The sequence below is a fragment of the Somniosus microcephalus genome, chromosome 5 (assembly GCF_052327205.1).
Source record: "Somniosus microcephalus isolate GS21.2 chromosome 5, FLI_Smic_1.0, whole genome shotgun sequence".
In the NCBI taxonomy this organism is placed as follows: domain Eukaryota; kingdom Metazoa; phylum Chordata; class Chondrichthyes; order Squaliformes; family Somniosidae; genus Somniosus; species Somniosus microcephalus.
In genome coordinates, this window is record NC_140991.1 from 222675186 (window position 1) to 222701490 (window position 26305).

A 26305-nucleotide genomic window follows, 5' to 3' on the forward strand; every position below is an offset into this window, starting at 1 on the left:
TTCGCTGCCTGTCTCAGCTGTAGAGCCAGCCGCTGGAGCCCCAGCCTGATGCCCAGGAAGGATTAGCGCAGTACCTGCCACCAGCTTGGCCAGCTGGTGAAACCACAGCTTCTCTCACTTCCTTGAGTCTTCTGGACGTCCGAGGAATCGATGTCCTTGAGGTGCTGCCGAATTGCAGGTAAGTCCGTTTCCACTTCGTTGCCACTGTAGTGTCCGTGTGTTGATAAAGACACTGAAGACAGGAGTTGGTTCATAGGTATTTACTAAGCAAAGTCTTGGGGGGGGGGGTTCTAACGGATATACACAATATACAGGCTTATATAGCCCGAGTGGCAATTACCGGCATTACAGCACAACAGCACACCTGGGGCTCTTAAAGGCACATACACCACAGTGGTCACTGCCGGTACTGCAGTCTGAGACCAGTTATTCGCTTAAAGGTACATACACAACAATTCCTCCCCTTTTAGATAAACAGTACATAACATTCATTTAACAACTAAATAATAACTAATTACAATTACAATTACGGTTGCTAGATACATTGGTTGAAGTTAAGCAATTATAAGTTCAGTCTTTGAGGAGGCTTCCTGATTCTGTCTGGATAACGCCTCTTTGGGATATCAGGTTCTTCTGGCAAGGTTGAGTCGGGATCAATGTTGTTGTTTGGTTCGTCTGCTTTCAATATCACCGATTCTGTGGTAGATGCAATTGGTACTTCGGTTTCATCGTCAGGTGTATCAGATCATGGTGTGGAGTTGACGTTTTCCAGTGACTCTAGAATCTGGTCAGCATGGCGTCTTACAATGCTCTCCCCAACATCCACGGTATACATTAGAGGTCCTTGTCATGTACAGATCATTCCTGGCTGCCATTTCTCTGTGCGGTAGTCCCGGGCCAAAACTGGTTGACCTATCTTAAAACTCCTGGTCGGCCTTTCATTCATATTCTGAAACTGCCTGTTCTCCACATCTCTTCTGACATTTGGCTTAACCAAATCCAAGCGGCATCGTAGTCTTCGATTGAAGAACATCATGGCTGGAGTTTGGTTGGTAACCGTATGTGTCGCATTCCGGTAGGCAAACAAGAAGTTATCCACCTTGTGTTGTAGGGGTATATCTTCATTACACATTGCCTTGATAGCCTTCTTGAATGTTTGAACAAACCTCTCGGCCAATCCATTTGTGGCTGGATGATATGGGGCGGATGTGTAATGCTTAACACCATTGTTCTTTAAGAACCTCCGGAACTCTTCAGACACAAACTGTGGTCCATTGTCAGAGCAAATCTGTTCAGGCAGCCCATTCCTGGCGAATATGGTTCGTAAGACTGTGATCGTTTTTTCTGTGGTGGTTGAGGGCATTTTTATTACCTCTGGCCACTTTGAATGTGCATCCACCGCAATTAAAAACATCTAGTCCATAAAGGGACCAGCAAAATCAATGTGCACCCTTTGCCATGGAGATGAGGGCCACTCCCATGGATGTAGAGGGGCTTGTGGTGGGGCATTTTGGACCTTCTGGCATCCTGTACAGCTCTTGGTCATCTCTTCGATTTCTCTATCGATTCCCGGCCACCACACAAACGCTCTGGCTAAGTTCTTCATTTTTAACCCTCCCAGATGACCCTCATGAAGCTCATTGAGCACTCTGTCCTTCAATTTGGGTGGAATTACTACTCTGGATCCACACATCAAGGTTCCTCTGCACACTGACAGCTGTTCTCTTCTCGGCCAGAATGCTGGCAGCAGTGGTTCGCCATGTGCTGGCCATCCCTTCACCGTTAAATCATAGACCCAGGAGAGTGTCGGGTTATTTCGTGTTTCCTTTTCTATGTTTGCATTCGTCACAGCGAGACATTCGACTATAGTTGAGTGGAATAACTCCACTGGATCCACTGCCAGTTCTTCTTCCACCGTCGGCAACGGTAGGCACGACAATCCATCAGCATTCCCATGCTGTTTAGTTCCTTTGTACTCGATGTCATATTGGTGAGCCCCTAGGAAAAGGGACCACCTCTGTAGCCGTTGTGCCGTCATTATCGGTATGCCCTTCTGAGGGTTGAAAATGGAAACGAGAGGTTGATGATCAGTTAGTAGAGTAAATTTCTGACCGTGCAGGTAGTGATTGAACTTCTTCACCCCCCACACCAGGCTGAGGGCCTCTCTGTCAATCTGGGCGTAGTTACGCTCGGCTGAAGTTAACGAGCGTGACGCAAAAGCTATCGGCCTCTCTGAACCATCAAGGAATTTATGTGACAGTACCGCCCCAATGCCGTAGGGAGACGCATCACACGCCAGTCTTATCGGTAGTGATGGGTTGTAGTGAGCCAATACTTCTCTTGAAGTGATTAGGTCCTTACTCTTCTGAAAGGCCCGCTTGCATTCATCGCTCCATTTCCATGCTACTCCCGTTCGTAGTAGGGCGTTCAGTGGATGCAGAATTGTGGACAAATTCGGCAAAAACTTATGGTAGTAATTCACCAATCCGAGGAATTACCTCAGTTGCGACACATTTTCAGGCGCTGGAGCCTTAACTACCGCTTCAATTTTGTCAGGGGACTTATGCAACCCCTCTTCATCAATCACGTGGCCACAATACGATATCTGTTTCTTAAAAAACTCGCACTTGGGGCGATTGGCTCGTAGCCCATGTTCTCTTAGTCTAGTGAGCACCTGCTCTAGGTTGGCAAGGTGTTCACTGTCATCTTCACCTGTCACTAGGATGTCGTCCAAGTAACACTGAGTCCCCGGAATCCCTTGCAGGACTTGTTCCATCGCTCTTTGCCATATCGCCGGAGCTGATGCTACTCTGAATACCAGTCGATTATACAGGTAGACTATCCTTTATCCGAAAACCTCGGGACCAGCCGTGTTTCGGTTTTCGGAGAATTTCGGATTTTGGAAGGTGGGTCGGCGGGGGTCCGCGGGGGGGTCGGCGGGGGTCGGGGCCGGCGGGGGTCGGCGGGGGGGTCGGCGGGGGGTCGTGCGCACGACTTACGCTGACGCTCAGCGTAAGTCGGTGGGGGTCGGGGTTGGTGAGGATCCGCGGGGGGGTCGGCGGGGGTCGGGGCCGGCGGGGGGGGTCGGCGGGGGTCCGCGGGGGGGTCAGCGGGGGGGTCGTGCGCACGACTTATGCTGACGCTCAGCTTAAGTCGGTGGGGGTCGGGGTCGGCGGGGGCCCGCGGGGGTCGGGGCCGGCGGGGGGGTCGGCGGGGGTCCGCGGGGGGGTCCGCGGGGGGTTGTGCGCACGACTTACCCTTTATCCGAACTTCCGAAACCGGAACCCTCTAAAAACCGAAGGTTTGTTCGTTCAGCGTAAGTCGTGCGCACGACTTACGCTGAACGAAAAAACCTTCGGTTTTTAGAGGGTTTCGGTTTTCGGACGTTCGGATAAAGGGTAGTCTACCTATACTGGTAAAGACCTTTGTGAGTGTTTATCGTGAGATACTTCCTAGAGGATTCTTCAACCTCCATCTGCAAATATGCTTGTGCTAGGTCAATTTTTGTAAAACGCTTCCCTTCAGATAGTGAGGCGAAGATATCTTCTATCCTTGGAAGAGGATATTGTACTGTGGGAAGGACTGGGTTCACCGTCACCTTGAAGTCCCCACAGATGCGAACCTTCCTTGGCTCCTCAGACTTATTGTTTAAAGTTTTTTTCATGACAGGAATGATGGGTGTCGCCCACTCGCTCCAGTCTACCTTAGATAACACGCCTGCATTCTCCAGATTCTCCAGCTCTGCCTCGACGGCTGGGCGAATTGCATATGGTACCGGTCTTGCTTTGAAAAACTTGGGAATTGCATTCTCCTCTATTTTTATCGAGGCGGTTACGCCTTTAAGAGTGCCCAGTTCTTGTTGAAATACCTCTTTGGCGTCAGCTAAGATTGTTGACAATCATCCAGGAGTGACGTCGTCATCCTTTTAACCAGCCACCGTCAGTGCCTGAATGGTGTGCCAGTCTAAACTTATCTTTCTGATCCATTCACGTCCCAATAACGGTGGTCCACCATCTTGCAGAATGTAGAGATACAATTTCCGCATTTTCTTGCCGTTGTATTCGACAGGCACCCTTATTTTTCCTCTGGGGTATACTTTTTGCCCCATATACGTCCTCAAGACAATGGATGTCTCTCTCAAGAGTATGTGTGAGAATAGCCGCTCGTAGTCTCGTCGATTCATGATGGTTAGAGCTGATCCTGTATCCAATTCCATTTTGACTTGGGACCCTGCTATCGTGAGGGTGACCCAAATGGTTCGGTGATCCTCTTTTGCGATTACGTTGTGAAGTTTGAGACAGCTTAGTCTCTTGTTCCCGGATTCACTATCGCTCATCTGGTCTTCGGAACTACTGTCTGTCATCTTTTGTACTCTCCTGTACGGTTCCTTAGTAGCCTTTTTGTTGTCGTTGGTCTTCTTCCCAGACCTGCAAACTCGTGCAATGTGTCCCATCTTTCCGCATTGCCTGCATATTTTGTCCTTGGACCAGCAGTCCTTCTGGTCATGGTTTTTTCTGCCGCAGCGATAACATTTTGCAAATCCCCGTGTCATTTCGTGGGTGCCGTATTCCTGTGGCTTTTGTTGTATTTCCGCAGCTCCCCTTGTTGCTGCTTCGTACGATACTGCCACGCTGAAAGCCTTATCTAGCGTCAGCTCTTTCTCTGAGAGTAACCTCTTCTGGGTTCCTTCACTCAGGAGTCCACAGACAAATTTGTCCCGTAAGGTATCTGCCAGTCCTGCTCCGAACTGGCAGTGCTTTGATAGCTTGCGTAGTTCCGTAAGGTAATCAGCATTGCTCTCATTTTTATGCTGATTTCTCCTGTGGAATTTAAATCTTTCTGCTATCAGCAGCGGTGTAGGATTTAGGTGTTCCTGTAGGATAGCAACAATTTCGTTAAAACTCTTCGCCTTCGGTTTGGCTGGAGTAATCAGGTCCCGCAATAGGCCGTACGTTCTTGCGCCCATTAAATTTAGCAATACCGATGCCTTTTTCTCATCGGCTATTTCGTTTGCCTCGCAATATACCTCGACTCTTTCCACATACGTGGTCCAGTCTTCTATTGCATTATCGAAGGCAGTGATATCGCCAGTCTTTGGCATCGTGAAAATCTAAGATGGCGCCTCCCGCGCTTTTGCTTCTTCCCCGCCGAGTTAAGATGGCGCCTCCCGCGCTTTCCCGCCGCTGCCGCTGCTGCCAACGCTGTTGCTGGCGATTATATTTATTTTACTATCCTGTAATGGCGACGCCTTATGGTCTTCGCGCCTCCCCGATCGCTGCTGCCAACGCCGCTCTCCGCGGTATTTTTATTTTTCTATAGCATTTCAATATTTGCTCCGTTAATTGAAGAACCGTTCCCGTCGTGGAGCGGACCCTTTGGGACACTTCCCTCCCTCTTCTTAGGTCCGAACGCTGCCCGGCTTCGAAGCACCGGCCGTGCCCTGAGTGCTGCACCCTCTCTCTCTCTCTTTGCTTCCCAACTCGCTGCCCGGCCCCGTTGCAGGGCCACCCGATTGAGCTCTAGCCCGCCGCAGCCCAGGAAGGATCAGTGCACTACCTGCCACCAGCCCGATTAGCTGGGAAACCACAGACTGGAGAACCAAGCCTGGCTCTCGACAGCCTCTCCTGCAACTTTTCAATTCGATGATTTGGAGGGCGGTTGCCCACGGTCGACGCCCGTTTCTCGAGTTTCTTTGGATTATTTTTTTTTTTCTTTCTTCTGGCTCCGACCTTCAATAACGTCGTCGGAGGTGCTGCCGAGTTGCAGGTAAGTTTGTTTCTTACTCGTCGCCAGTATTATGTCCGTGTATAATTGAGGCACGGACTGCAGGAGTTGATTATAACAAGTCTTTACTGAATGGAGACAACCTGGAAACTGAAACTACAGAAGCCTGCTAGGGCCTTTTATACAGGGGTGGTCACTGCCGGTACTGCAGTCTGAGACCAATTATTCCCTTAAAGGTACATACACAACACTAACAACTGGATTTCTAGGCCAATACTTCAGTATAACACCAGGATCTCTCAGATTACAGTATAACACCAGGATCACTCAGACTACAGCATCAGAATCACTGAGTATTTTACCAGGATCACTCGGACTACCTGATGTCCTTATGTGGTTTCCTGACCCATTTTACTCATTGGCCCTCATTTTACTCATTGGTCTTCATTTCCATATGGACTGCTAACTGCTGCTACTGACCCAGTGCTCACAGGTGGCTTGTCGTTGGTGAGGGGTGTGTAATCATCCTCCTCATGGCCCCACAAAAATCTTTAAAAGAACTTACCTTTCCTGTTTTTTCTGAGCGGCCTGCAGCAGTCCCTTCATGTACCACTGGTGAGATCACTCTCTGCCTGTTCTTCTCTCAGGCTGTTTTCTATTCTGTCTCTTGCTGTCAATCACTCATGTTGCTTCGTCAGTCTCTGTTAGTGATTTTCTCTCTGTTTCTTAATTTGTGTCTCTATTTCTCAGTCTCAGTTTCCCGAATTCTGTTTCTTAGGGGGAAATTTTAATTCCAAAAAACGGGTGAGTTTGGGTCTTGTGGCATGTAGATATGTAAAAATCTGAAACCTGCCCCAAACCCGCCCACTTCCGGTTTAAACAACATGCTTGCAGGAGGTGGGTTGATCATTTAAATACTCTACTGAGGCTGAATACCTCAGAACCTATCACCATTTAAAATTTAATCCTGGCTGGCTGAGTTTTCCAGGTTTCGGGAGTCCTGTCGGCTAAAGGGAGTTGGGGGCTGTTGGATCCAGTTTACTTGCTTCACCAACCCCTGCCCCCAACTCCCTGCGATCAGACACCCGCTGACCCTTTCGACCTCCTCTCACCGAACCTACCGATCTCCATCCGACACTTCTGATCTCTGCCCCCCGACTCTTCCAATCTCCCCCACGTGGCCACTGATCTCCTCCACCATCAACACTTCCGACCTTCCCCGACCCTTCCAATCTTCCCCAGAGGCCCTTCCAATCTCCCCCCAAAACCGACCCTTGTGATATCCACCCCCCCACCCACCGAGGCCCTCAATCTCTCCCACCAGGCCTCTGATCTCTCCCCGCACCCCGAAGACCACCGGTCTCCCTTCTGAGGACCCCTGATCTCCACCGCACCCCCCCAGGCCTCCGATCTCCTCCCCAACCCTTCCAATCTCCGCCCCCAAACCACCGATCTCCCGGCCGAGGCCCTCGATTTCCCCGGCCTCCGATCGCCCCCCCCCACCCTTCCAATCTCACTCCGAGGCCCGCGATCTCCCACTTCCACCCCGCACCAGGCCTCCGATCCCTCCCCCCCTCCTCTCTGCTCCCCAGCTTCACCTGATGCTGAAGGCCTACACGCCTAAAAGCCAGTCAGCCTCTCAATCTGGCTGTGGCCAGGAAACGGAGATGAAAAATGTTAATCAGGTCCTGCCGAATTTAGGGTCTCCCAACCTCAAAACAGCCCCCGCTCCATCCCTGCCTCCGAGTTAATATGCAGCCATTAATCCCCTTTCCTCAATCATTGTTTCTCAATCTCTTGGTTTTCCAGTCTGTTTCTCAGTCTATTTCTATATTTCTCAGTCTCAGTGTATTTCTCAGTCTGATTCTCAGTCTATTTCTCTCTTTCTCAGTCTGTTTCTCGATCTTGCAATTTCTTAGTCTATTTGTATGTCTGGACCTCATTCTCCCTATGCCTGACTATATTTATTATTCTCCCTCTTTAGAGTCATAGTCATAGAGTAGGGGGAAAAATTCAGTATCACCCCATTTGGGGCGCCATTATCGGCCGTGCACAAAGTTTAGCGCCTGGCGCTAATTATCGCCTCTGACGGCAAACTTGGCTTTTATCGTCCCTGGAGGTGATTGGAGCACTAAATCAGGCGCTTCACACCTGCCTTAAGGCGCAAAGGCCGAGCAGCGAGGCGCTAACTCAGCGCGCTGGTGAAGCAAGGAAGTGCAAATCAAAATGAACCTGCAAAGTGCTGCTCAGTACCCAAAGCTCCTTCACACAGCGTTGAATCTCTCCAGAAGTCTCTCTCTCTCTCCTTCTCTCTCTCAGAATGCGTGGTGCAAAAATGTCACCAACAAAAAAAGGCAGGAAGCGGTCACCTTTAAATAGCGCTCCCCCAGTCCCTTTCTGACTGCAAAACGCTCCCCTCAACCTGTCGTTGCTAGCGGCAGGCGGTAAGGCAGGGGGCGCCACTCAATATTCGGGGGCGCCACTCAATATCCGGTCCCGGGCACTACCGGGGCGTTGCGCACTCAACTGATGTCACGATCTGCTGGCGCAGGAGATCGTGGCGGTAGTGTTTAGCGCCGCCGCAAAATGTCTAGTTAATTTTGCGAGCGGTGCAAATATCGCCGCGCCCGGGCGCTAGTTGCTTTGTGCCCCATTAGCGCCCTCTTAAGGCGCTAATGGGAGGCGCAAACAACTAAATTTTACCCCATAGAGTGTTACAGCACAGAAAGAGGCCCTTCGGCCCATCGTATCTGCGCCGGCCATCAAGCCCTGTCTATTCTAATCCCATTTTCAAGCACTTGGTCCGTAGCCTTGTATGCTATGGCGTTTCAAGTGCTCATCTAAATGCTTCTTGAATGTTGTGAGGTTTCCTGCCTCTATCACCCTTTCAGGCAGTGAGTTCCAGATTCCAACCACCCGCTGGGTGAAAAGGTTTTTCCTCAAATCCCCTCTAAACCTCCTGCCCTTTACCTTGAAACTATGCCCCCTGGCTATTGACCCCTCTACTAAGGGGAAAGTTCCTTTCTATCTACCCTATCTATGCCCCTCATAATTTTGTACACCTCAATCAGGTCCCCCCTCAGCCTTCTCTGCTCTAAGAAAAACAGCCCCAGCCTGGCCAGTCTCTCTTCATAGCTGAAGCGCTCCAGCCCAGGTAAAATCCTGGTGAGTCTCCTCTGCACCCTCTCCAATGCAATCACATCCTTCCTATAGTGTGGCGACCAGAACTGCACATAGTATTCCAGTTGTGGCCTAACTAGCGTTTTGTACAGCTCCATCATAACCTCCCTGCTCTTATATTCTATGCCTCAGCTAATGAAGGCAAGTATCCCATATGCCTTTTTAACCACCTTATCTACCTGTCCTGCTGTCTTCAGGGATCTATGTACATGCACACCAAGGTCCCTCTGATCCTCTGTCCTTCCTAGGGTCCTACCATTCATTGTGTATTCCCTTGCCTTGTTAGTCCTCCCAAAATGCATCACCTCACACTTTTCAGGATTAAATACCATTTGCCACTGTTCTGCCCATCTGACCAACATGTCTATATCGTCCTGTAGCCTGAGGCTTCCCTCCTCACTATTTACCACTCCACCAATTTTTGTGTCATCTGCGAACTTACTGATCATACCTCCTACATTCATATCTAAATCATTAATGTACACTACAAACAGCAAAGGACCCAGCACTGATCCCTGCGGTACACCACTGTACACAGGCTTCCAGTCACAAAACAACCTTCGACCATCACCCTCTGCCTCCTGCCACAAAGCCAATTTTGGATCCAATGTGCCAAATTGCCCTGGACCCCATGGGCTCTTACCTTCTTGACCAGTCTCTCATGCGGGACCTTGTCAAAAGGCTTACTGAAGTCCATCTACATCAACTGTACTACCCTGATCTACACACCTAGTCACCCCCTCAAAAAATTCAATCATCATTTGATGTCACCCTAACAAAGCTATGCTGACTATCCTTGATTAATCCTTGCCTCTCCAAGTGGAGACTAAATCTGTCCCTCAGAATTTTTCCCAATAATTTCCCTACCACTGATGTTAGGCTCACTGGCCTGTAATTCCCTGGTTTACCCCTACTACCCTTCTTGAATAATGGTACTACGTTGGCTGTCCTCCAGTCCTCTGGCACCTCCCCTGTGGCCAGAGAGGTTCTGAAAATTTGTGTCAGAGCCCCTGCAATCTCCTCCCTTGCCTCACACAGCAGCCTGGGATACATCTCGTCTGGGCCTGGGGATTTATCCACTTTTAAGCCTGCTAAAACCGCTAGTACCTCCTCCCTCTCAATACTAATTTGTCTGATTTCTATGCCTACATCGTCCTTCTCCATAGTGAACACAGATGCAAAATATTCATTTAAAACCTTGTAGGAGTCTACGTACTCCTAACAAAATATACTGAACTCGGAGAGGTTCAACAGAAAAGGTTTAATTGTTGAGACCACATGTTGCACACAAAAATGGCGTCAGAGCTTACACCAAGTCTGACTGCTTTTCATCAGTCCCCAGCTTCGACTGCTCCTCCCCCGCTCTGGGCTTAACTATGTTGCAGGTCGAGTTTCTTAAAGGTGTGATCCTTCTTAAAGGCATGACGCCTGATTTATAGTCTACGGACCAAAAAGCGGATTGTCACCTTTCTGTGATCGGTACGCCACAACCTCACCTTTCTCAGTCTGTATCTCAGTCTCTCAATTCCTTATTCTCTCTATTTCTCCATTTGTTTTTCACTCTTCCTCAGTTTGTCTGTTTTTCAGTATGTTTCTCAACCACTCAATTGCTCAGTCTGATTCTCACGATCACTATTTCCTGTCCATTTCTCACTCTATTTTCATTCTGTTTCTTACACTCTATTTCTCAGTGTCTCTATTGCTATCAGTTTCACATTCTGTCTAACTCTGTCTGTTTCTCACTCTAATTCTCAGTTTATCTGTTTCTTAATGTCTCTTCCTTTCAGTCGCGATTATTCAGGGGACCTGTTTCAGTCTGTTTCTCACTCTATTTCTCAGTTTGACTGTTTCTCATTTCTCAGTCACTTTATTTTTCAGATATATAAACAGACAATACTGGAAACACTCTGCAGGTCAGGTAGCATCTGTGGGGAGAGAAACTGAGTTAACATTTCAGGTTGCTGACCTTTCATCAGAACTGGAAGAAGTTAGAGATGAGCAGTTTTTAAGCAAGTACAGAGACAGGGAAAAGGGGAGCCAGGTGCAGGGAAAGAGCAAAGGGAATGATCTATGATAGGATGGAGGGCAGGAATGATTAAATGACAAAAGGGATGATGGTGCAAGGCAAAACGTGGGTGATAATGGGATAAGTAAATGGGTCCAAAGGAGGTGTAAATGGTTACAGCAGAATAGCAAAGGGGAATGGAAGTATGGAAAATCTGGCAAAGCAGAGAGATTTGCCATGGTCCAGTACTGTGGCAGAGAAAGATGAGTAGACCCTAAGGGTGCAGACCATATGGGGATCCCCACCTCAAGCACCAGCCCACACCTTTTCCACTGCCAGTAACTCTGGTGCAGCCATCCTACATTACCAGCACCTGCTGTGCAAGAGAAAATGGGAGTGGTTGTTAAGACCTAAAGTTGTTAAACTCAATGTTACACTTGTATAAAACCTTGGTTAGACCACACTTGCAGTACTGTGAATAGTTCTGGTCTCCATATTATAAAAAGGATTTAGAGGCATTGGAGAAGGTGCCAAAAATATTTACTAGGATGATACCAGAACTGAGAGATTATACCTATCAAGAGAGATTGAACAGGCTGGGGCTCTTTTCTCTAGAAAAGAGAAGGCTGAAGGGTGACCTGATAGAGGTCTTTAAGATTATGAAAGCGTTTGATAGGGTTGATGTACAGAAGATGTTTCCACTTGTGGGCTATAAATATAAGATAGTTGCTAATAAACCCAATAGGGAATTCAGGAGAAACTTCTTTACCTGGAGAGTGGTTGGAATGTGGAACTCACTACCACAAGGAATAGTTGAGGTGAATAGAACAGATGCACTTAAGGGAAAGCTAAGTAAACACAAAAGGGAGAAAGGAATAGAAGGTTATGCTGATAGGGTTGGATGAAGAGAGGTAGGCTGATGCTTGTGCGGAGTATAAACACCGGCATGGACCGGGTGGGCCAAATGGCCTGTTTCTGTGCTGTATACTATGTAATTCTAGGTATGTAATACCATTGGGTGGAATCTGTGCAGCATACACTTCGTCCATTGGTTTCTCTACATTGTATGTCATAGGACCATTGGTTTCTCTACATTGTATGTCATAGGACCATTGGTTTCTCCACATTGTATGTCATAGGACCATTGGTTTCTCTACATTGTATGTCATAGGACCATTGGTTTCTCCACATTGTATGTCATAGGACCATTGGTTTCTCCACATTGTATGTCATAGGACCATTGGTTTCTCCACATTGTATGCATATTACAATTGGTTCCCACCTGAAACAGGTGGGGCCTGGGCCACCCTTTAGAAGACCCCAACCAAAATGGCGGTGGGCTGACTGGGAATGGGGTGGTAAGCTTAGCCCCACAATTTTCGGAGCGCTACCACCCCGTTCCTGGAATTTAATGGATTCAAAATTGGATAGATTTCATAATGGGCATGTGATCTGCTCCATTAGATTACCGCCCATGCAGTGAAGATGTAAATTTGCCCTGTAGTGTTATAATCACATTGACAGACTGCAATCCCAGGATACTATCATTCTTCAGTTCTGTTGAGGAATAAGCACATAGTGTGTCGAGATGCCTCATGCCTCATGAAATGTATACTAAATCATCATTTAGCATTATAGAAAATAGTGTTTCCACACTCATCCCACAAAATAGGTCCATTTTATTTCGTTTTATTGAACTATATAAATGCGTTCTTTCCACATAAGCTGCTGGAATATCCAGGGCCTCCGCTCCTCAACTTTTGGGATGAAGAGTACAGACCCTGAATTCCTAAAAGCTATAAAAGACATTGATATAATTGTGTTAACAGAAACATGGTGCCAAAAGGACGTGCCGACCCACTGTCCTCCAATGTACCATGAAATCATTGTGCCCTCAGTAAAGAACACTAAAACACGCAAGGGCAGAACCTCCGGGGGAATATTGGTGTGGTATAAGGGAGAACTGGACAAACACATCTCACCGGTAAAACAGGGAAAATCACACGTATGGCTAAAACTAGATAAAAATATAGGAATAGCAAAAAAAGATGTTTACTTATGTGCGATCTACATACCTCCAATAGAATCGCCATATTTCGAAGAGGAGTTATTTGATACTCTCCACATGGAAATCAGCCATTTCCAGGCCCAAGGAAAGGTGATAATATGTGGGGACCTAAATGCAAGGACCGGTTGTGAACCTGACTTCATAGACCCACAGGGAAACAACCATGTGTTTGGCCAGACCCCTTTAGATGTCACACCAGCCATCGCAAATCGGAACAACCTTGATCGTGAAATAAATAAAAGCGGTAGGGAGGTAGTGCAACTCTGCCGAGCCTTAGGCCTGTACATAGTTAACGGTAGGTTCAGAGGGGACTCCCTAGGGAGACTCACATACTCCTCAACTCTTGGGTCTAGTGTGGTGGACTATACAATTACTGACCTGGACCCCTGCGATATCAACTCATTCACTGTCAGGCAGCAATCCCCCCTCTCAGACCATAACCAAATAAATATGTACCTTAAACTTTCTGCCCAAACTACAGACACAAAAAAAGAACCCAGTAAGCTCCATAAAATAAACCAGACATACAGATGGGCCCCAGACAGTGGAGAAAAATTCATCACAGCACTAAAGTCACCTGATCTCACAAGTAAAATATCAAAATTTAAAGAAAACCCATACGAGATCACCAGAGATGGTGTAAACATGGCCATAGAGGATATAAATATGATCTTCCATGAGGCAGCTGTAAAAGCCGACCTTGTGAAACAGAAGAGGAAGCGTCACAAAAGACAAAATAAAAATAAGAAATGGTTTGACCACGAATGCAAAAATGCCAGAAAAGACCTGAGAAAAATATCAAACCAAAAGCATCACCAACCAAACAATCCGGACCTACGTACTAGATACAATGAAACCCTCAAAAGATATAAACACACCATTAGGAACAAAACACAAAACTATACCCACAAAATACTCGAAGAAATTGAAAACTCCACCAATCCAAAACAATTCTGGGAAATGTGGAATAACCTGAGTACAACACAATTGCAAGCATTACCAATCCAAGATGGCGACATCTGGAGAACACATTTTGAAAACCTCTACAAAGACATCCCAATAAACAAAACAAACCCAAGTCAACATTAGGTCACAGAAAAACTCCACACATTAGAAGCAACAATTAAAGACAACCAAAACCCTCTAGACTCCCCAATCACATGGAAAGAACTGGCCACAAAAACAAAATCTCTCCACCTAAAGAAAGCCTGTGGCCCAGACAACATCAAAAATGAAATGCTCAAGTTCAGCAATATGGAGATGCAGGGTGCGGTACTCAAATTATTCAACATCATATTACGTTCAGGCTGTTTTCCCGATATCTGGTGCCAAGGACTAATCTCCCCCATATATAAAAGTGGAAACAAATCAGACCCAAATAACTACCGCGGCATCTGTGTCAACAGTTGCCTAGGGAAGTTATTCTGCAGTATTCTAAATAGTAGATTACTTGATTTTCTTAACAAACATAATATCCTCAGAAAAAACCAAATAGGCTTTCTTCCAAAACACCGCACCACCGACCATATCTATACCCTTCACACCCTCATTGAAAAACATATACACCAAACAAAAAATGGGAAAATATTCGCCTGTTTCATCGACTTCAAGAAAGCCTTTGACTCTATATGGCACGAAGGGCTCTATTATAAACTTCTTCAGTGTGGAATAGGGGGCAAAGTCTATGACCTTATTAAATCAATGTATCTGAAAAACAAATGCGGGGTCAAAATTGGAGACAAACGCACCGATTTCTTCACCCAGAGAAGAGGCGTCCGGCAGGGCTGCAATTTGAGCCCGACCCTGTTCAACATATACATAAATGAATTAGCAGACATGCTGGAGCAAAGCGAGTCACCAGGTCTCCGTCTCCTGGATGGAGAAGTGAAATCCCTGTTCTATGCGGACGACCTGGTTCTGCTGTCTCCCACAGAACAGGGATTACAGCAACAACTAGACCTACTCGACAAATACTGCCAAAACTGGGCTCTAACAGTAAATCTAAAGAAAACCAACATCATGATTTTTCAAAAAAGGCCCAGATGTCAGGAAAACAAATACCAGTTTACCCTCAGTGATACCACTATAGGACACACTATGAGCTACACCTACCTTGGTCTAACTATTACAGCATCAGGGAGCTTCAGCATAGCAGTGAATGCACTAAAAGAAAAAGCCCGAAGAGCCCTATATGCAATAAAAAGAAAATTCTACAACATCCAAATCCCAATCAAAATCTGGCTCAAAATATTTGACAGCATAATCCTGCCCATTGCACTGTACGGTAGTGAAGTATGGGGCCCGCTAAATCACCAAAGCTACACTAAATGGGAAAAACACACAATAGAAGCCCTACATGCAGAATTCTGCCGAAGCATCCTTCGCACCCAAAGAAAAACGCCAACAAATGCATGCAGAGCCGAACTAGGCAGATACCCACTGATAATAAACATCCAAAAACGAGCACTAAACTTCCTAAATCACCTCAAATCTAGCTCCCCAGACACCCTTCATTTCAAAGCCTTTCAGACCCAAGAGCTAAACCCAGAAAAGAGTCCCCTGAGTCAGCTGCTACTGAAACTAAGTACTCAGCCGGACCCTGACCAGCCCCAGACCAACACAGCCGTCCAAACACCAATCCGAGTGAACCAAATCATTAAAAAATGCAAAGAAACCTACCTGGAACATTGGAACAAAATAACCGAAAGCCAAAGCAGATTAGAATGTTACCGGGCCCTAAAAAGAGAATATAAACTGGCAGACTACCTCACGACCATCAGAGACACAAAACAGAGACAGACCCTCACCAGGTACAGACTAAGCGACCACCAACTGGAAATTGAAAAAGGCAGATACAAGAAATCCTGGCAGCCTAGAGAGAATAGAATATGCGATCAATGTCTGGCCGGCGAGGTTGAAACAGAGATGCATTTCCTCCTAAAATGCGAAAAATTCAACACATCAAGAAACATATTATTCAACAAGCTAAGCCAAACAACCCCAGATTTCAAGGAATTGGATGACCTGTCAAAATTGAGATTGGTCCTGGGAGAAGGAGACAGACCATACCTTGGGGCCAAATATGTAACAACATGTCACAACCTGAGGACTGTTTAAAATTAAGACTGTTTAAAATTAATATTGAACGTACCAAATGAAGTACAAAGACTGTTTAAAATTAATATTGTTTAAAAGTAATATTGTATGTACCCAACAAATGTCAAATCGATTGACACCTACAGAATGTTGGAAAACTGTACCTTTTTGTTATGTAAGCTTTGGCAATATGGTTCTCTGTAAACTTTCATGCCAATAAAGCATTTGAATTGGAATTGGAATTGGAATATTACAATCAACGTTCCCGCTAAGCTGTGCAGCCTGGAAATCCCGTGCAGCCTGGGACCGGCTTTTCAAATGGGAGATTTAGCGCACAATATTATGAATGGGCCGTGCAGCCCATTAAAGGGACCGAGCACCTAAAAAAAATTAGGGGGAACATTAATGACAATGTGTCTTTTTTTAATGATTACTGGAGTTTCTCCAGGAATTCAATAACAAGTTTGCTTCAGATTCACATCTACTCAGATTTGCACACCTTAGAGTTTGGATATACCAATGCCTTTAAATTGATGGCATGCACATCCTCTGAGCCTTATCACTGGATTTTATTTTTTTAGACCTTGCAGTTTAATGCTGGGTTTCTGTTTTCAGGCATTATAGGGATCTTCGCATTCAGTATTAAGGAGATGAATTTTCATGTTGCTGTTACAAATACTTACATCTCATACCAAAGCTCTAACCCCGCCCCCCAAAACCCAAATGCTGATTCCCAACAAGTTGACATGGTCCAGTGTGGTTTTGTCTGTGGAGTTGTGCTGCAGGATGGTGCAGGACTTATGTTTATGTCTACAATTCCCACATCCTAAATTCCCCAATCTCACACAGAGGAACAGCGTAGAGGGTCGGATGTTCTTGCATACATCTAGTAGGAATGATATTGAGACTTACCCGAGTTACTCAACTCGGGAAAAATTTGTAGTGTAAGAGGTCAAAAATGGGACAAAAGAATTTACAAGAGAAAAGAAAATTGAAAGAAGTTACTTTGCAAATGAATTACTTGAATAGACCACATTTGAGAAACAGGAATATTACATCTTACTGTTTATAAAGAAAAATAATACTTTGTGGTTGCTAGTTACAACACCACCAAATATAAGATAAATATTAAAGGAAAGAAAGGAGAATAGCTCGGTCACAAGGCCAGGATTTCATTAAGTTTTAAAGGGAGAATAGACAAAAGTAACCATGGAGACAGCACAAAGAAGGATTCTGAACAAGTGCATTTTTCTGATAGTTGGAGCAAACATTTAATGAAATTGATCACTGAGTGTTTGAGTTTGGTAAGAGCAGGCAGGAAAGTCTCTGGCAACGGGATTCTAATTAAATCCCTGAAAATATATTAAAATATATAAAGTGGTATATGACTATCATCTTACCCAAATCCCTTGATAATGTTGCTGTCTTGTAATCATCCTCAGGTATTATTCTCTATGCTCCTGCAATTAAACTGTAGGATTGTAGGAACTGGGGTTCCTAGCCGAAGAATTGAGATTGACTCAGAAAATCAAAAACAATAAAATTTAATGAACAAATGAAGCTGTACAGGAAACTGTAGGATACAATGCAAATAGGTTTGGTCTGCTTGAAAGCCTCTCTGGAACTGCTAGAAGGTTCCGAGCTCAACTGCTAGCAGGTTCCGAGCTCAACTGCGAGCAGGTTCCGAGCTCAACTGCCAGCAGGTTCCGAGCTCTACTGCTAGAAGGTTCCGAGCTCTGATGTCATGACGTCATCAAGTTCTTCCCGCCGTTGAGAGATCACGTGACGGACGGCATGATGTCATCACGCGGAGTACAGGAAAGAAGCCCTAGTACAGTTAACAGATACATTAAAGGTGCAGCCCCCAGCTGTACTACATTGTTGTAAAAGGAATTATATACAATTGTCCGTAATCCTCTGGTGGTTCCGCCACATGCGCCCCCCCAGAATTGCTTTTAACAGAGAAGGTAAGGCGATAAGGGGTCTGACGAGTCTGTCCGACTGACTGCGATACCCCGGCAGCTGGAACAGAGCGCTAGAAGACGAACTGGCCGTTGGCTGTGGTTGGGATGACGCCACAGGAGGAGGAGAAGAAGAGGCCAGATGTGGTCGACCCGGTGAGGCGGGCACTGGCGACTTGGCAGATGACTGTGGCTGTACTGGACCGGCAGTCGACGGTGGACGACCATGACGAGGCGGCTGAGCGGTGACGACTGGTTCGCTCAGATCCAGATGCGCTGGTTTCAACCGGTCGATGGAGATGTGGTCAGGCTTACCGCCGACGTCGACTGTGAAGGACTTGTCACCTGACGAGATGACGCGGAACGGACTTGTGAAAGGCGGTTTGAGCGGGTTTTTGCGAGCATCCTGCCGAATGAACACGTATTCTGCGCTCTTAAGATCCACCAGGACATGGGAGCGCTGCAGGCCATGATGCGACGTAGGCACTGGGATGAAATTCCTAGCCGCTTCCTGGTGGCTGACGAGCTGCTGAGCTGGGGACCAGGGTTCCGTGTGAGGAGGAAGAAAATCGCCAGGCACTCTGAGTGGTTGGCCGTAAACCAGCTCTGCTAAGAAGAATGCAGGTCGTCCTTAGGCACCGTGCGAAGACCTAGCAGCACCCAAGGGAGCCTGTCCACCCAACTAGGCCCACGGAGACTAGCACGCAGTGCGGCTTTAAGGGACCTGTGGAATCTTTCACACAGACCGTTCGCCTGTGGATGGTAGGCGGTGGTACGATGAAGCTTGGTGCCCAAACCTTGAGCTACGGCGTTCCAAAGCTCAGAGGTAAATTGAGGCCCCCAGTCGGAGGAGATGTCAACCGGTACCCCGAACCAAGCTACCCATGACGAGATGAAGGCTCTGGAGATGTCTGCCACTGTGGTGGCAACAAAAAGATTTGCCTCTGGCCACCTGGTGGTGCGGTCTACCACGGTGAGGAGGTGAGTGTACCCGCGAGAGGAAGGGAGAGGACCAACCAGGTCCACGTGCACATGGTCGAATCGACGCTCCGGAACTGGAAAAGTGGCGACTGGGGCCTTAACATGGCGTTGTATCTTGGACTTCTGGCAACTCACGCAGGTATTGGTCCAGTCACGGACGTCGAGATGCATACCCTTCCAGACGAATTTCTTTGTCATGAGTCATTGTGACGCTCTCATGACAGGGTGTGACAACCCATGGATAGTGTCGAAAATTCTCCTGCGCCATTCGACTGGAACGATTGGACGTGGGACACCCATCGAGATGTCACACAGGAGTGTGGTCCCTGCGGCCTGGAAACTGACATCAGCCACTTGTAAGCTGGAAGGTGCGGTCCGGTATGCCTGCACTTCAGGGTCTGCCTTCTGTTCTTTTGCCAAACCAACACAGTCGACTCCCAGGTGTACTGCGTGGAGCTGGGCGCGGGAGAGACAATCAGCCACCAGGTTGTCTTTGCCCGAGACATGTTGTATGTCGGTTGTAAATTCAGATATGTACATAAGATGACGTTGTTGCCGTGCCAACCATGGTTCTGCTGTCTTGGCCATCGCAAAAGTAAGTGGCTTTTGGTCTACAAAAGCCGTGAATGGGCGTCCTTCCAGTAGGAAGCAAAAATGGCATATGGTTTAAACAATGCCAACAACTCCCTATCAAAAGTACTATCCTTGCGTTCGTGCTTCCGCAGTTGGCGGCTGAAGAAAGCCAGTGGTTGCCATGTGCCGTCGACCCACTGCTCCTGTACTGCCCCGATGGCATAATCAGATGCGTCGGTGGTAAGGGCAATGGTTGCGCCTGGAAGGGGATGTGCCAACATTGTCGCAGCAGCCAAAGCGTTCTTAGTGTCAAGGAAAGCCTGGTCCATCTGGGGTGTCCAATCGATCGGGTCTTTGCCCGATTTACCTCTGAGGGCTTCGTACAAAGGTTGCATCAACAATGCCATCTTGGGAACGAACCGATGATAAAAATTGACCATTCCCAGAAATTCCTGGAGGGCCCTGACGGTCTGAGGAAGAGGGAACGAGGTGACTGCTTCCACCTTCGTGGCCAGCGGGACGGCGCCTTCTGAGGTGATTCTGTGTCCCAGAAAATCAATGCTGTGCAACCCAAACTGGCACTTGGCCGGGTTGATAATGAGGCCATGTTGGCTGAGACGAGAAAAAAGGGTACGCAAGTGCGTAATGTGTTCTTTCATGCTGTTACTGGCAATAAGGATGTCGTCTAGGTAGACGAAGATGAACGGTAGATAGCGCAACACGGAATCCATGAGACGTTGGAAGGCTTGTGCTGCATTCTTCAGCTCAGATGGCATATGAAGGAACTCAAAGAGCCCGAAAGGTGTGATGACGGCAGTTTTGGGGATGGCCTGAGGAAACACGGGCACTTGATGGTAGCCTCGGAGGAGGTCTACTTTGGAAAAGATGGAATTCCCTGCCAGATGGGCCGAAAAATCCTGAGTGTGTGGAATTGGGTACCGATCCGGTGTGGTAGCCTCATTCAGGCATCTGTAGTCGCTGCATGGTCACCATCCGCCGCCCAGCTTAGGAACAATGTGTAATGGCAAGGACCAAGGACTATTCGAATGTTGAATAATACCCAGGCGTTCCATTGTATGGAACTCCGCCTTGGCGGCCGCGAGTTTACCGGGTTCCAGCCTTCGAGTTTTCGCATAAACGGGGGATCCTGTCGTGGTAATGTGGTGCGCCACACCGTGCCTCGTGACTGAAGAAGAAAATGTGGGCCTGGTGAGCTCAGGGAACTCACTGAGAAGATGAGAGAACTCATTTGGAGATGGGACTGCACAGGCAACTGACCAAGACATCGCGATGCTTCGGTGGCAGGGGACCGAGTGAAAAGTGGAGGCACTGATTAGCCGGCAGTGTTGGACATCAACGAGAAACCTGTTTGCGCAGAAGAAATCTGCCCCCAGGATGGCCTGTGAGACTTTCGCCGTGATGAACTCCCAAACAAAACGTTGGCTGCCAAAACTCAACTGGACCCTACACTTTCCGAACGTGCGAATGACCGCACCATTGGCTGCCTCGAAGGGGGGACCTTGACCGCCAGATTGAAGATCTAGCTTCGACGCTGGTAGGATACTGCACTGGGAGCCAGTATCACAGAGAAACCGTCGCTCTGACAGGGAGTCTGTAATGTATAGGAGTTTCCCTGTGGACCCGACGGCCATCGCAACTCCTGCGCGCCCCTTAGGCCTTATTGATCTTCTCAGAAACCGCTGGTTTGAGGTAGGTTTTTTTATTGGTGAGAAACTGCAGGGCGAACGGCAATTTCTGGCCTTCGCGCCGAAACGATCGTGGTATGCACACCAGCCTGCAGGAGGAGGAGTCGGATTCGCTCTTGTGGGGGATGGGCGCCTTGTGGCTGCACAACATGGCTGTGTGCAGGAGCATATTTTATCTGCCTCTGCGGCGAGTTCAGCATAGTTTTGGTGCCTCGTTGCTGCACAAGATTGTTGTGAGACGGTGAATATTTTATCCGCTTCCGCGGCGAGTTCAGCACAATCCGTGATCGCGGAATTGGCCAAGGCCGTCTGTACTGGCTCTGGTAGTTGACAGAGAAACAGCTCGCGGAACAGAAAACATTACGATTCCGAGCCCAAAAGCGTGAGCATTTGGGTCATGAGCTCTGAGGGTTTTGAGTCCCCGAGGCCGGGCATGGAGATAAGTCTGCGAGCGCGTTCCGACTTGGACAGACCGAAAATCTGCAGTCAACGTGCTTTTAAAGCTTCGTACTTGCCATCGTTCGGTGGACTCTCGAGGAGGCTGATGACCCGCGAGGCCATGGCACTGTCGAGGGCGGAGAGCATGTAATAATAACGGGTCGAATCCACTGCTACTCCCCGGATTACAAATTGATCTTCAGCCTGGAAAAACCACGCGGCCGGTTGTTGCTCCCAAAATTGCGGCAGTTTGAGGGTGACGGCATTCGTGTCCATGATGTAACTTCAACGAAAATTGTTCGAAGGAATCGGGGTCACCAATGTAGGAACTGGGGTTCCTAGCCGAAGAATTGAGATCGACTCAGAAAATCAAAAACAATAACATTTAATGAACAAATGAAGCTGTACAGGAAACTGTAGGATACAATGCAAATAGGTCTGGTCTGCTTGAAAGCATCTCTGGAACTGCTAGAAGATTCCGAGCTGAACTGCTAGCAGGTTCCGAGCTCAACTGCTAGCAGGTTCCGAGCTCTACTGCTAGAAGGTTCCGAGCTCTACTGCTAGAAGGTTCCGAGCTCTGATGTCATGACGTCATCACGTTCTTCCCGCCGTTGAGAGATCACGTGACGGACGGCATGATGTCATCACGCGGAGTGCAGGAAAGAAGCCCTAGTACAGTTAACAGATACATTAAAGGTGCAGCCCCCAGCTGTACTACATTGCTGTAAAAGGAATTATATACAATTGTCCGTAATCCTCTGGTGGTTCCGCCACAGGATACTATTTGGAATAGTATCTGTTAAAAGAGTGGAGGAAGGAATTTGAGAATCAATGTTAACAGATTAGTATCCAGCAGTGTAATTTCAAGGCCCATATACTTTGTTTTGTTTGCTGTTAGTGTAAGTTAGGAGGCAATGGCCCAGAAATTCGGCTCTCCCCGGGTGAGTACGCACGGGGTACTCACCCGTAAGCCCAATGGAAGTGCCGGTTTCCTGCATGCACTGCGCATGCGCAGGAAACCGGCACTTCGGTTCCCCTGAAAGAAGGGGTTCAGAGGTCAAACGCGTGTGCAGGAGAGGCTGCGCGTGCGCATCAAACTTATGTTTGTTTTGCAGGTTTTCCCGGGAGGGTAAGTCTCCAGGAGTTACACATACAAAAAGCAGTCGCAAGACCTGCTTTTTACAAGGTAAGTGGTGAATTCATTAAAATTAAAACATTTTTTCCACAGGTTTATTATTTTTATAAATACTTTAAAGAAAGGTAAGTTTATTTTTAGCCCCGTTAGAAAATATTTTTTTTTTCCAAAAATTTAAGTTATTGCTTAAAATAGTTATTTCATGTAATTTATTGTTTTGTGGCGGAGCCACTAAAGGACTCAGATCGTTTGTATATAATTCCCTTTAACAACATGTTAGCTACAGCCTGAGTCTGTATCTTTATTTAAACTGTTTACTTGTACAGAGCGTGATTACTTTAACAGCGCGGGTAAACGCGATGACGTCACGCCGTTCATCACGTGATCCCCCACTGGCGGGAAGAACGTCATGACGTCATGACGTCAACCATGGGACCAGCCAGCAGTCCTCGTGGAGCCTCCGAACTGAACAGACCTACACTCGATGTTCTCCTGCAGTTACTTGTTTAAACCTGTTAGTTTCCTTTATACTTCGTTTTGTTAGATCGCCTGAGTGGACCTCAGTCTTTGGATAGGAACTAGACATTCCTACATTGGTGACCCCGAATTTTGCGAACGGTTTTCGCAGAAGACACTCAACATGGAAGTGAACGCCGTTACCTTGAAGCTACCGCAGTTCTGGGAGCAACAACCAGCCGCGTGGTTCATCCAGGCTGAAGCCCAGTTCACCATCAGGGACATCGTTGCGGATCAGACCCGTTATTATTACGTGGTCTCCTCCCTCGACAGCGCCACAGCCTCGCGGATCGTCAGCCTACTCGGTAGTCCGCCTACTGATCGCAAGTATGACACGTTAAAGGCACGGTTGCTGCAGGTCTTCGGGCTCACGAAGTCGGAGCGCACCCGCCGGTGCTCGCTATGCCCGGCCTCGGGGACTCCAAGCCGTCCGAGCTCATGAGCCAGATGCTCACGCTCCTTGGTTCCAAACTGGAATGCTTCCTCTTCAGGGAGCTATTCCTCAGCCTGCTCCCGGAGCAAGTTTATGCTGCCCTAGCCAGGCCTGAAGTCACAGACTGCGCGGAGCTTGCTGCTGAAGCGGACAAGATTTTCGCGGTGACTCAGCAGCACTGTGCTGCCACGAGGCACCCCTCCCCCACAGATGCTGCTCCAGTTCCTCAATCAGTGGGGTTGTGCTTCTACCATGCCCGTTTTGGCGCGAAAGCAAGATGCTGCCGCCCTCCCTGCAGTTTTTCGCTCAAAAAAAACCATCTATAGCCTCCCTGGCGAAAGAGGACCAGGTCTAACGAGTGCCCCGCGGCTACAATGGCCATTGGAAATTCGGGGAAGCTTCTCTTCATCACCGACTCCCGATCTGGTCGACATTTCCTTTGCAACACCGGGGCACAGTGTAGCATCCTACCTGCGTCAAATCTCGATATACTAGCTGGAGGTCACGGCCCCGCCCTCGCGGCGGCTAATGGCGCGGCCATTCGGACCTTCGGAAGGCGGCGGGTCCAGGTGTGTTTCGGCAGCCAGCGTTTCCACTAGGAATTCATCACGGCCAAAGTCACGCAGGCCATCCTTGGGGCGGATTTTTTGTGCGCCAACGGCCTTCTGGTCGATGTCAGGCACCGCCGGTTGATCAATGCGGCCAAGTTCCACTCCATCCCGTGCCACCGCGGTAACGCCATGCCGCGCACTGTCTCCTGTGCGTTCCCACCTCCAGACAATTTTACTCGCCTCCTCGGAGAGTTCCCGGATCTGACCAGGCCCACTTTCTCCTCCTCGCCCACTAAACATGGTGTAGAACATCACATCACCACTACCGGCCTCCCGGTTTACGCACGGGCCCGACGACTCGAACCCGGCAAGCTCGGGGCTGCGAAAGCGGAGTTTGACACGATGGAGCAGCTGGGGATTATTCGCCGATCGAATAGTTCCTGTTCTTCGCCTCTCCACATTGTTCCGAAACCCGGTGGTGGATGGCGGCCATGCGGCGACTACCGACGCCTGAATGACGCCACTACTCCTGATCGGTACCCGATCCCGCATATTCAAGATTTCTCGGCCCATTTGACGGGAAATACTTTTTTTTCAAAAGTCGACCTCGTCCGTGGTTACCACCAGGTCCCAGTGCACCTGCAAGACGTCCCGAAAACCGCAGTCATCACCCCATTCGGCCTGTTTGAATTTCTGCGGATGCCATTTGGCTTGAAGAACGCTGCACAGGCTTTCCAGTGCTTGATGGACTCCGTGCTTCGGGACCTAAAATTCCTTTTCGTCTACCTCGACGACATCCTCATCGCAAGCCCTAGCAAAGAGGAGCACTTCTGCCATTTGCGCACCCTCTTCACACGCCTCAGTCAACACGGTTTGATTATCAACCCGGCCAAGTGCCAGTTCGGCCTGCAGCGAATTGATTTCTTGGGCCACCGCATCACATCAGACGGCGCAATTCCCTTACAGACGAAGGTAGAGGCGGTTACATCTTTCCCGCACCCGCAGACCGTCAAGGACCTACAAGAGTTCCTCGGGATGGTCAATTTTTATCACCGGTTCATCCCTAAGGCGGCTCTGCTTATGCAGCCCTTGTACGAGGCCCTCAAGGCCAAGTCCGGTAAGGATCCGATCAGCTGAACGGCCGAGATGGACCGGGCATTTGTCGACACCAAAGGCGCCTTGGCCAACGCAACCATGCTGGCGCACCCACTTCCAGGTGCCACCATTGCCCTTACCACCGATGCGTCGGACTACGCAATCGGCGCAGTGCAGGAACAGTGGGTGAATGGGACATGGCAACCGCTTGCGTTTTTCAGCCGTCAACTACAGTGAAATGAAAGAAAGTACAGCACTTTCGACCGGGAGTTGCTGGCCCTTTTTCTAGCCATCCGCCATTTCCGGTTCTTACTAGAGGGACGTCCGTTCACGGCTTTTGTAGACCACAAGCCACTAACGTACGCTATGGCCAAGACCGCCGAACCATGGTCAGCTCGGCAACAACGTCACCTGACGTTCATTTCAGAATTCGCCATGGACATTCAGCATTGTCCGGCAAAGACAACCTGGTGGCGGATTGCCTCTCCCGCGCGACTGTTCACGCAGTCCAACTCGGAATCGACTATGCCCTCATGGCTGCGGATCAAGCCTCGGACCCAGAGGTCCAAGCATACAGGACCAGCCCCTCTAGCTTCCAAGCGGCCGACGTCAAATTCCATGCCGCTGGCACCACACTACTTTGCGACGTCTCCATAGGAGCTCCCCGCCCTATCGTACCAGTCGCCTGGCGCCGTAAAGTGTTCGACGCCATACACGGGTTGTCACACCCTGGCATGAAGGCCTCGCAAAGGCTAATGTTGTCGAAATTCGTCTGGAGTGGTATGCACATGGATGTCCGTGACTGGGCCAACACCTGTGTGGTCTGCCAAAAGGCCAAGGTAC